This window comes from Danio aesculapii, chromosome 5 (genome assembly GCF_903798145.1).
Source record: "Danio aesculapii chromosome 5, fDanAes4.1, whole genome shotgun sequence".
NCBI classification, from domain to species: Eukaryota; Metazoa; Chordata; class Actinopteri; order Cypriniformes; family Danionidae; genus Danio; species Danio aesculapii.
Genome location: NC_079439.1, coordinates 43,010,397 through 43,020,396, shown reverse-complemented (window position 1 = coordinate 43,020,396; position 10,000 = coordinate 43,010,397). Strand labels below are relative to the sequence as shown.

The 10,000-nt window shown below is 38.5% G+C and overlaps 1 protein-coding gene across 1 annotated transcript in view; it reads right to left on the bottom strand.

The window, feature by feature from the left end:
- pdzd2 (PDZ domain containing 2) overlaps positions 1 to 10,000 on the bottom strand; it is a 133,097-nt gene that overhangs the window by 122,910 nt on the left and 187 nt on the right. Inside the window, exon 1 of the mRNA XM_056458270.1 lies at positions 9,994 to 10,000. This exon is cut by the window's right edge and continues 187 nt beyond it. The gene's annotated coding sequence lies outside the window, so the exon portion shown is untranslated. The remainder of the gene's footprint in view (positions 1 to 9,993) is intronic.

Sequence of the window (10,000 nt, the reverse complement as noted above, 5' to 3'; positions counted from 1 at the left end):
CTCAATAATTTCATGCTGGTCGTGAATTCTGGAAAGTGCGTCTGCTCTGATGTTCTTTGAACCTGGTCGATATGAGATAGAGAACTGAAATCTGGAGAAGAACAATGACCAACGGGCTTGACGAGGACAGAGTCTTTTAGCATCTTTTAGGTATTGGAGATTTTTATGATCTGTGATCACCTGGAACGAATGTTTGGCCCCCTCCAACCAGTGTCGCCACTCCTCCAGGGCGAGCTTGATGGCCAGAAGTTCTCGATTTCCGATGTCATAGTTCCTTTCCGCCGGGCTGAGCTTCCGGGAGAAATAGGCACATGGATGGAGTAATGAAGGAGTACCGTGGTACTGGGACAGGATGGCTCCCACTCCGGTGGTCGATGCATCCACTTCGACCACAAACGGCAAGTCAGGATCAGGATGAGTCAGCAGTGGGGCTTGAGTGAAGGATTCCTTTAGGTTTTGGAAGGCTGCGGCGGCTTCGGGAGGCCAGGGTAGTGCTTTGGGTTTATTTTTCAACAGGTTGGTGAGCGGAGCGGTGATGAGACTGTAATTCTGGATGAAACGTCGGTAGAAATTAGCAAATCCTAGGAAACGTTGGAGTTCCTTTATGGTCTTTGGTTCGGGCCAGGAGATGACGGAAGTGACCTTCCCCTCGTCCATACGAACCCCTCTTTGATCGATGATGTACCCCAAGAACTGAACAGATGGTGAATGGAAGGAGCATTTTTCAGCCTTGAGGTACAGGCGGTGTTTCCTGAGGGTTTTCAGGACCTCCGCAACGTGGTGGCGATGTTCGGCCTCACTCCGGGAGTAAATCAGGATATCATCTATGTATACAATGACGAAGAGATGAAGGAACTCCCGGAGAACTTCGTGGATGAAGTTTTGGAATACGGAGGGGGCGTTAACCAGACCATAGGGCATGACCAGGTACTCGTAGTGTCCAGTAGGGGTCACAAACCCAGTCTTCCACTCGTCCCCCTCACGTATTCTCACCAGGTTATAGGCGCTGCGGAGGTCCAACTTGGTGAAAATTTTGGCGGATCTGAGTTGTTCCAGGGCCGCAGGGACGAGAGGAAGGGGATACCGGAACTTGACTGTACCTTGATTTAGGGTTCTGTAATCGATACATGGCCGCAGCCCTCCATCCTTCTTAGCCACGAAGAAGAAACTTGAGGCAGCAGGTGACGTGGATGGACGGATATACCCCTGACTCAGAGCCTCATGGATGTACTCCTCCATTGCCTTGGTCTCCGGAAGGGACAACGGGTAGATCCTACCTCTGGGCATAGGAGCATCTGGAAGCAGGTCTATGGCGCAGTCCCATGGCCGATGTGGAGGTAGCTGGGAAGCTCTCTTGGGGCAAAATACATCCTCGTATGAGGAGTAGATCTTCGGGATCTGAATGGATATTTTCTCGACAGGACTTTCGACAGACGTGACGTAGACGGTAAGGGGTCTTTGAATTTGTAAGGGTAGATCGGGAAAACAGCTGGATCTGCATTCTTCTCCCCATCTCTTAATCTCTCCTGTGCCCCAAGAGAGGATGGGATCGTGCTTCACCAGCCACGGGCGCCCTAAGATGATATCCATCGATGCACCCTCCAGAACCAGAAATTGAATCTCCTCTTTGTGGAGCAGTCCTACTTGGAGATTGACGGGTTCACATTTTCGATGGATACGTGCCTGAGAATGGATATCGTTGGTTATGGGCTGAATCTGGTAGACGTGCGTCGAGGCTTCGGTGTTAAGCTGTAGTCGGCGACAGAGGGCGTGCGAGATGAAATTTCCTGCTGACCCGGAGTCGATGAGGGCTGTGACTGAAACTGAGACAGAAGGGGTAGTTAACTGGACATTAGTGGTGAGAGGATGCATTTTTTCAATGGGAGAACTGAACAAACTCACCACAGAGCGTGTTGGACGAATGGGACAGTCCAGCCTGACATGTCCTTTGGCACCACAGTACATGCACAGACCCCGGGTCAGCCTCCTCTGTCGCTCGGTGATTGTGAGTCTACCAGATTCTATGATCATGGGTTCTGGTTCTGGAGGGACGGCTGGCTCTGGCGAACGGAGGAGTGCTTGTGATACCGGTGGAGGATCATGCTGGTAGACCCTCAGACGATCGGAACAGCGCAGAGAGTGTTGGATGAACTTCTCCAATCCCATCGTGTCATCGAGGGCGGCCAGCTGTAACCGGAGGCTGGGCTCTAGTCCGAGCCGGTAGGTTGTGAGGAGAGATCGCTCATTCCACCCGCTAGCAGCAGCCAGAGTTCGGAACCTGAGAGCATAATCCTGAGTGGACATGGCTCCCTGTTTGAGATGGTATAACTGTTCTCCAGCTGCTACTTCGGCATCCGCGCGACCAAAAACCTCCTTGAAATATTGGGTGAATGACTGAATGGAATTTGTTACCGGCCCAGACTGTTGCCAGATGGTTTCAGCCCACCGAAGAGCCGACCCAGAGAGAAGGGAGATGATGAATGCGATTTTGGACCGATCTGTAGGGTATAACTCGGGTTGCATAGTGAATACCAGAGAACATTGTAGGAGAAATCCATTGCACTCCTCCGCCCCGCCAGAGTAGGGCGCTGGTCGAGCCATGGGACTGGATGAGTGGGTGGACGGTGAAGAAGTGCTCGGTGCTGGTGGTGCTTCGGGAAGTGGAGCAGGTGGTAGTAGCACTCTCTTCAATGAATCCACCAACTCCTGAAGGGGATCGTGAGTGCTCATGCTGTTGGTAGTTGATGGTCCGGTCTTCTGTTACGGAAGCAGACGGACAAACAAGGGGAGTAAGTATAAATGAGGTTTATTCCAACAGCAGAGTAATTTGGATAATGATTGAGAGTTGAAATGGAGTTTGGATGAACTGATGATTCTCTTTGCCAGGTGGGATGACAGACACAGAAGGATGACCGAATGCACACACCAGAGGACTTGCGGGGAAGACAGACTGACGAGACATACAACGTCGACAGGACAACTGGAACACTGGACAGACTGGAATGAAAACAGAGATAAGGTAAGTATATTTGCTGGGATCGTAGGGGAGTGAAACCTAGGAAGTGGTTCACTCAGAGTCCGCTTCGTAGGAACGAGACCGGACAATGAGTGAAGTGAGGTGTGTGCTTATATAGTGAATGGGAGTGATTGGGTGCAGCTGTGCGTGGTTAATACTCAGGTGAAGGTGCTCGGTGCGTGATGTTGGTGGAAGAGCCTGGCCAATCCGTGACATATATATATATATATATATATATATATGTATATATGTATATATGTATATATGTATATGTATATGTATATATATGTATATATATATATATATATATATACACATATATATACATATACATATACATATATACATATACATATATATATATATATATACATATATATATATACACATATATATATATATATATATATATATATATATATATACATATACGTATACATATACATTATACGTATATATATATATATATATATATATATATAATATATATATTATATATATATATATATATATATATATATATATATATATATATATAATATATATATATATACGTATATATGTATATGTATATATATATATATGTATATATATATATATTATATATATATATATATATATATATATATATATATATATATATATATATATATATATATATATATATATATATATATGTATATATATGTATATATATATATTATATATATATGTATATATATGTATATATATATATATATATATATATATATATATATATATATATATATATATATATATATATATATATATATATATATATGTATATGTATATATATATATATATATATATATATATATATATATATATATATATATATATATATATATATATATATGTATATGTATATATATATATATATAGTGATAATTAACCAACTAAATTTTTAAAAATAAAAATTAGCATATGTCATTTTCGCCATGAGGTCCCTTCTGACATTTTATATATAAAATGTTTACAAAAAAAACAGTGTACAGCTGTAAATGGCCTTAGTCTCTGATCAGTTTTCAATTCCAAACACTTACATTTAACTGAATATTAGTAGTAGGTAGGGAAATGTTTCCACATAATATTGAACAAAAAAAAGACATTTGTCCAGTTTGCAATGAGTAACATTAGAAACCAATCATCAACACTAGGGTAAAAAGGCTCCCACTAAGAGATGCATCCCCATACTTAAAAATTACTGGTCTCACAGTCCAGTTCCATTACAATTACCACGTCATCCATTCGGTTTAATTCGATATCTCGGTGCATTATGTTGCATTGATGATGTTTTCATGCACAATTTTTATTTATTTTACTTCACAACACAAGAATACAATTTTATCTTTTAATACAAGCAGTCAGATATATGAACTGTACCTTTAATTTTACCTAATCAAGGAAAACTGAATGTATCAAATAAAACTCAATTATACATGTATAGAAGACGACATGAGCATTACTAGCAAATACACAAAAAATTTAAGTTCCTTAACATCTATTATTGGCCATTGTGTTTAAGCGCTTAACAGAAAGGGCTGTGATGGGCCCTAACGATAAGCGATGTTCACTGAGCAATGACACTGAAAATTAGCTGCTACAATCTATGATAGAAGTGGTGGAGAAAACTACTGTATAGTTATAGCAATTAATATATTGTTATACACTTTATACCTACAGTACAGAATCATTCCCAATCTGTATGGAATATAACAAGCTGTCAGTTTGAGAGTGAACATTTTAAATTTGCAAAAATTAAATTAAAATAATCACAAGCAAATCATTTCGAAACCTCTATTGTCCTTAGTTAGGTCAACTCAGATCAATAATAGCAACACCATTGCCATAGTTCTAATGCTCTAATGTGTAATGTTTGATATAACAATGCACTTTGATCAAGGCAATGAAATTTGGTCATACTTTAGTTTAAATAACAATTCTCACTATTAACTAGTGGACTATTTCCTGCCTATTGAAGTTGCACATGATTAAAATATCTCTGCAAACAATAATCTGCTTTAGTCTCCGATACAAATTATCATTATTTACTACTTTTAAGCACCATGACCCATGCACCACAAGAAAAAGATTAATATTCAAACTTCATACCAGCAAGAGCCATTCAAATATGTCTTTATTCATCTCTGAACTTTGAACATCCATAGCAGCTCGATAGCAGAATTTATGTAAAACACAGAATGCAAACCACATATAGATAAATCATTTGTATGCTCTACATCGCATCCAGAAGCTTCAGTCTTTTCTATTAAACTGGCCATCCATCCCTTCTGGGGCAGTATGAGATGTAGAGATGTAATCCCCCAGATGCAAATTTGATCTAGAGGGGGCGGGTTGGTTCAGTGCTGTGGTTTTCGCTCTGGATGAACCATGCATTGCAGTGGGGCAGTGTGCCAGATGCTGTCCAGCTTAACCCAAAAACAACATCTGTACCACAACCCACTGACACTCCCCTGCGCCCAGTCTCACCATTCTCTCTGAGACGCACCATTAAACTCTCTTTTTTTAGACTGTATACACTGCTATTCACTTTTTCCAGGACGACCACTGTGCTTCAGCACTAACGGTTGCTGCTTGGCCGTTGGCTAAGAGAGCGATCTGATTGATTATTCAGCAAAGAATCAGAGTGCGAGAACAAAAACTGAAGTGATGTAGCAAGTAAACAATTCAGGTCAGGAGGGAACACAAAATTGTTGCTGTTAGCTGTAATTTTACTGCATTCCACAAATATTTGCACTAGTGAATCCCTCCGTGAAGAGTATCAATTACTGTGACAATGGTATTAACACTTCTTTGTTTACACTTTGCTCCTTTCATGTTCTGGTTTCTCTTTGTGGAATGAGAAAACAAACAATTGCCCCCAACTGGTGTGGAAAGGCACATCTTCTCATGCTCTCGTTTCAGTCGGCTGCAGTTCATTTGCTGTGTTCATTGGTCCACATGGGACCAGACGCTGCCGATGAAAGTTGGTTTTTGTCAGCGATAGATGTTTAGCGTCGGCTTGAAGTGTCCCGGCCCTATTGGTCTTCGATTTCCATTTGGAATATGAAGGATGCATGCAAATTAGGGTTGTCAAACGTATACAGACGATATATACAGACAGTGTCCATGTATATATATACACACACACACGTGTTTGTGCTAGGTGAACAGTGGTGAAGAGCAACTCAATTATTAGGGCCAGTACAGACCAAGCTGATGTCAAACAACAAGCACAGATAAACCCCAACTGTGTTGCCGCCTTGCATTGGCTCGCGTCTGGTTTTGTCTGGACCAAAAAGCTGCGCATGAACACATCAAACGGTCATCAGTCGACTCATTTAAGAGTGCACATTCTGCACCTGCATGGGAAGATATGTCTTTCCGCAATGTGAGGGGCAGTAGTCTCTTTTCTCGTGCAGAACAGAAAACTGGAACTTCCGATATGAGTGTGAAAAGCGTAAACAAAGCAGCGTTTTATCACAGTAATTGTCACTTACCATGGATGGATTTACTTTTGCAAATATGTCTGATAATCTAATAATCCATATCGTTTTAAAATATTTGAGAAATGTAGGAAAATTACAGCCAGCCTCTTTGTGTTGCTGCTTGACTTGATTTGTTGTTGAATGACCAGGCCATAATAACCAGGCCAAAGAGCTCCAATTTTAACCCAAGGAGAGGCAATTTGTGGATGCCAAGTGACAGACCAAAGAAGCCCATAGGCCGACCAATGGCTTGGTGTGTCCCAGCCCTTAGCGTGAAATGGGTGTTTTTAAAATTACCTTGTCAGTTGGTTTCAAAGTCACTACTTTTGACAACCATAATCCAAACAGGACCTTTCCTGTTTGTTTGAGCAGCGCCGGTTAAGCCAGAAGACAACTCAAATCGGCCAGCATCACAACATTAAAACTTTTATTCGAAGTGGTATATGAAAATCAGACCAAAACACAAAAAGGTGAATGAATTACAAATGCGCGAAGCCTTGCGAATCAAATAAAACTGTAGAAAGAAATACAAAACTATTTAAGTTATTGGGTAAAAACAATACTTTAAGTTTATTGCAACATATGCATTTATATTATGGCTGCTCATTAAATAAATAAAACATTGAAATAACGATTATCAAAAGCTGAGATTGTCATGCATCTTGCCAGGGAAGCACAGTTCTGTACAAAAAAAAAAAAAAAAAAACATGCACACTTTTAGGTTGTAGTTTGTGAATTGGGACACAGCATTGGTCTTTTCATAAGACCAATGAAAAAAGCATAAGAAAAAAAAGCAGATCAGCAGCATGGACTACAACTATATTTAGTAAACACACAGCACAAAATAATTACTGTCATATGCTGAATCTAAAACTGTACAAAGTTTTTAGCTTTAACCTTTAAGATGAAGGATGAACAAAAGCATTGAATTACTGTCATATTGAAGATATTTACTTATAGCTCAGGCTTTTGGCTTGAATTGTTTTACTTGTACTGCACAATGGATTAGAACATTACTGAAAATATAGGAATATCAAAAATGAAAATACAGATTGGTTTTGACAAGTAACAAACAAATCATTGCAAAGAAAGCCATTTGGCCAATTAGAGTAATAACTCAATCCAAGTAAAACACATTCTTCATGATGAGCTTATTTCCTGGTCCAGGCCTTATATGGTACTTCTCAATAAGACTAATATACACAATGAGAGACAAGTCATTGTGTACATTAGATCACTGGATATTTATTCTTTTCCCAGAGGTATAGAAACAATGGTAATGGGAGGATGAAATGCTGACTGCCCATGACATGACAGTGTGTATTTCTCCCACTTCAGCAGAAAGCCACACAAACAAAAGGAGGAGGCTTAGACAAGTGAACACTTCAAATGTCTGAGCACATAATTCTTATTTTTTTATTTCTTTTGTAAATATTTATTAAATAGACATTTAATGGGGCAGAATTATATGAAATTTGATTAAAACATATTTGCATACACAAGAATGTAGGGTTGTCACGATACCATTAATTAATTAATTTTACGATTTTATACCAGCTGAAGTATCACGATCCCAAGTATTGCGATACTGTAACTCATAATTCAAATTATAAAGAAAATTGACAAAAATACTATATTTTACATGTTTTAATAGGCCTATTTTAATTTAATTCATAATTCCCCTGAGGCCAAAAAGTATTATTTGCACCTCACTTTACCTAAAATGTATTAACTCTTTTGGGTTTATTTTGTAGATAACTGACCAACAAAGAATACATTAAAATAAAGATACAAAATATATCAAATGAAATTTGTTACAAAAGAGCATTTTTTCAGTCAAAATTTCTCTTTGTGGGTCTGATTTTTCTTTTTAAGAGATTATCGTGTTTGTTGAAGCTACTAAATGATATTAACAGGAACACAAAAATGAACTGATTCAGATGTGCGTTCGAACTGAAGCGTTAGAAAACGTGCAATAGGCTACCATACAAGGCACGAATAATACAATTTTGCAATCTGAAAGGGCTCCACAGACTATTAAAATAAGATGGTCTATTGTTGCACAAACGTATGAGCATTTTAGTGACTTTTCCACATGCAACATTATGTGTTGTGGATAAACCATTAATGACGATACTACCATTTACAAACTACAGTGGCACCGCCAGTATTTTGGAGCCATAGTATCGCGGTACTACCATAGTACCGGTAAACTGTGCAACCCTACAAGAATGTACAAAGAGATTAATTAAAATGACTGTAAAATGCACTGCGCAATTACATTTTATAAAACATTAAATTAATTTTACTGTATACAACATTAATAGCCATATCACGATGCTGATAAACCTGTAGGTCAACTTATTTTATTTATTTATTTACTTGCTTTTTTATCATTAAAGTGCTGGTTCAGCTCAAAATAACAATTCTGTAATGGTGTATGCACCCTCATATTAGTTCAAACCACTGAATGTATGCATCTCTAAAACACAAATATGTTTTAATCAAATTTCATATAATTCTGCCCCATTAAATGTGTATTTAACAAACATTTACAAAAGAAATAAAAAAAATAAGAATTTCAAGTGATTCAAAGGCTTAATCCTTAATCTCTTATGAAGAGACATGATGACTTTATAAATGCAGAATCCAAATTTGGTAACAAAAACAATGCTTGCTTGATGTGTGGAAACCAATGGGGTCATTCTCATTTGTCACAGAACCAGTGAGGTTTCTTCTGGCGCGTCGTATGGTTGAGCTTTATTGATTACTATTTACGCAAATAAATATAAATTATGCCAGGGCTGTGAGACTTGAATCCAACAAATAAAAATAATACTAATACAACTCCTCATTGGCACTGCGCTTATCATCTCATAATCAAACTGTCATTAGCAGTAGACTGAATGATCATGCCTGGTCATGTGATGTCAACATGATGGCACCCATTGGACAGACTCACTGCATGCAGACTAAAAGTTTATTCTTTCTTGAAGACTGGGGTGAAAGCTACCTCGTTTAAACGATAATTACAAGCATAACTCTGAAATGTAAATCTTTTATTTAGAAAAGAAGTGACCAAATGAGTGAAAATATAGTGCCCGAATTAGTTATGAGACCAGTGCTGAAAACTTCGACTGCCAACAGATTCAATTCAATCCAAAAAAAGAGCTTTATTGGCATGACTTGCCAACTAACTCTATTAAAAAGTTGGCAAACCCACAAATGTAACGTTAAAAAGTACACAGTTAAAAACAATAGGCATTTTCAATGATAATAGATACAATAACAAGCTCTTGTATGGGAGTAATAATTATAGAATGTGGTAATAACTCACTATGGATAAATCAAGAAAGAAGTCCGTTATTCAGCATTTATCCATGAACGTACAGGCAAAACCAGCCAGGGGGAAAAGCGTCAGAAGTTATGTGAAGGGAAACTCAGTGAAGATTTAAACTAAAACTTACCGTCGCG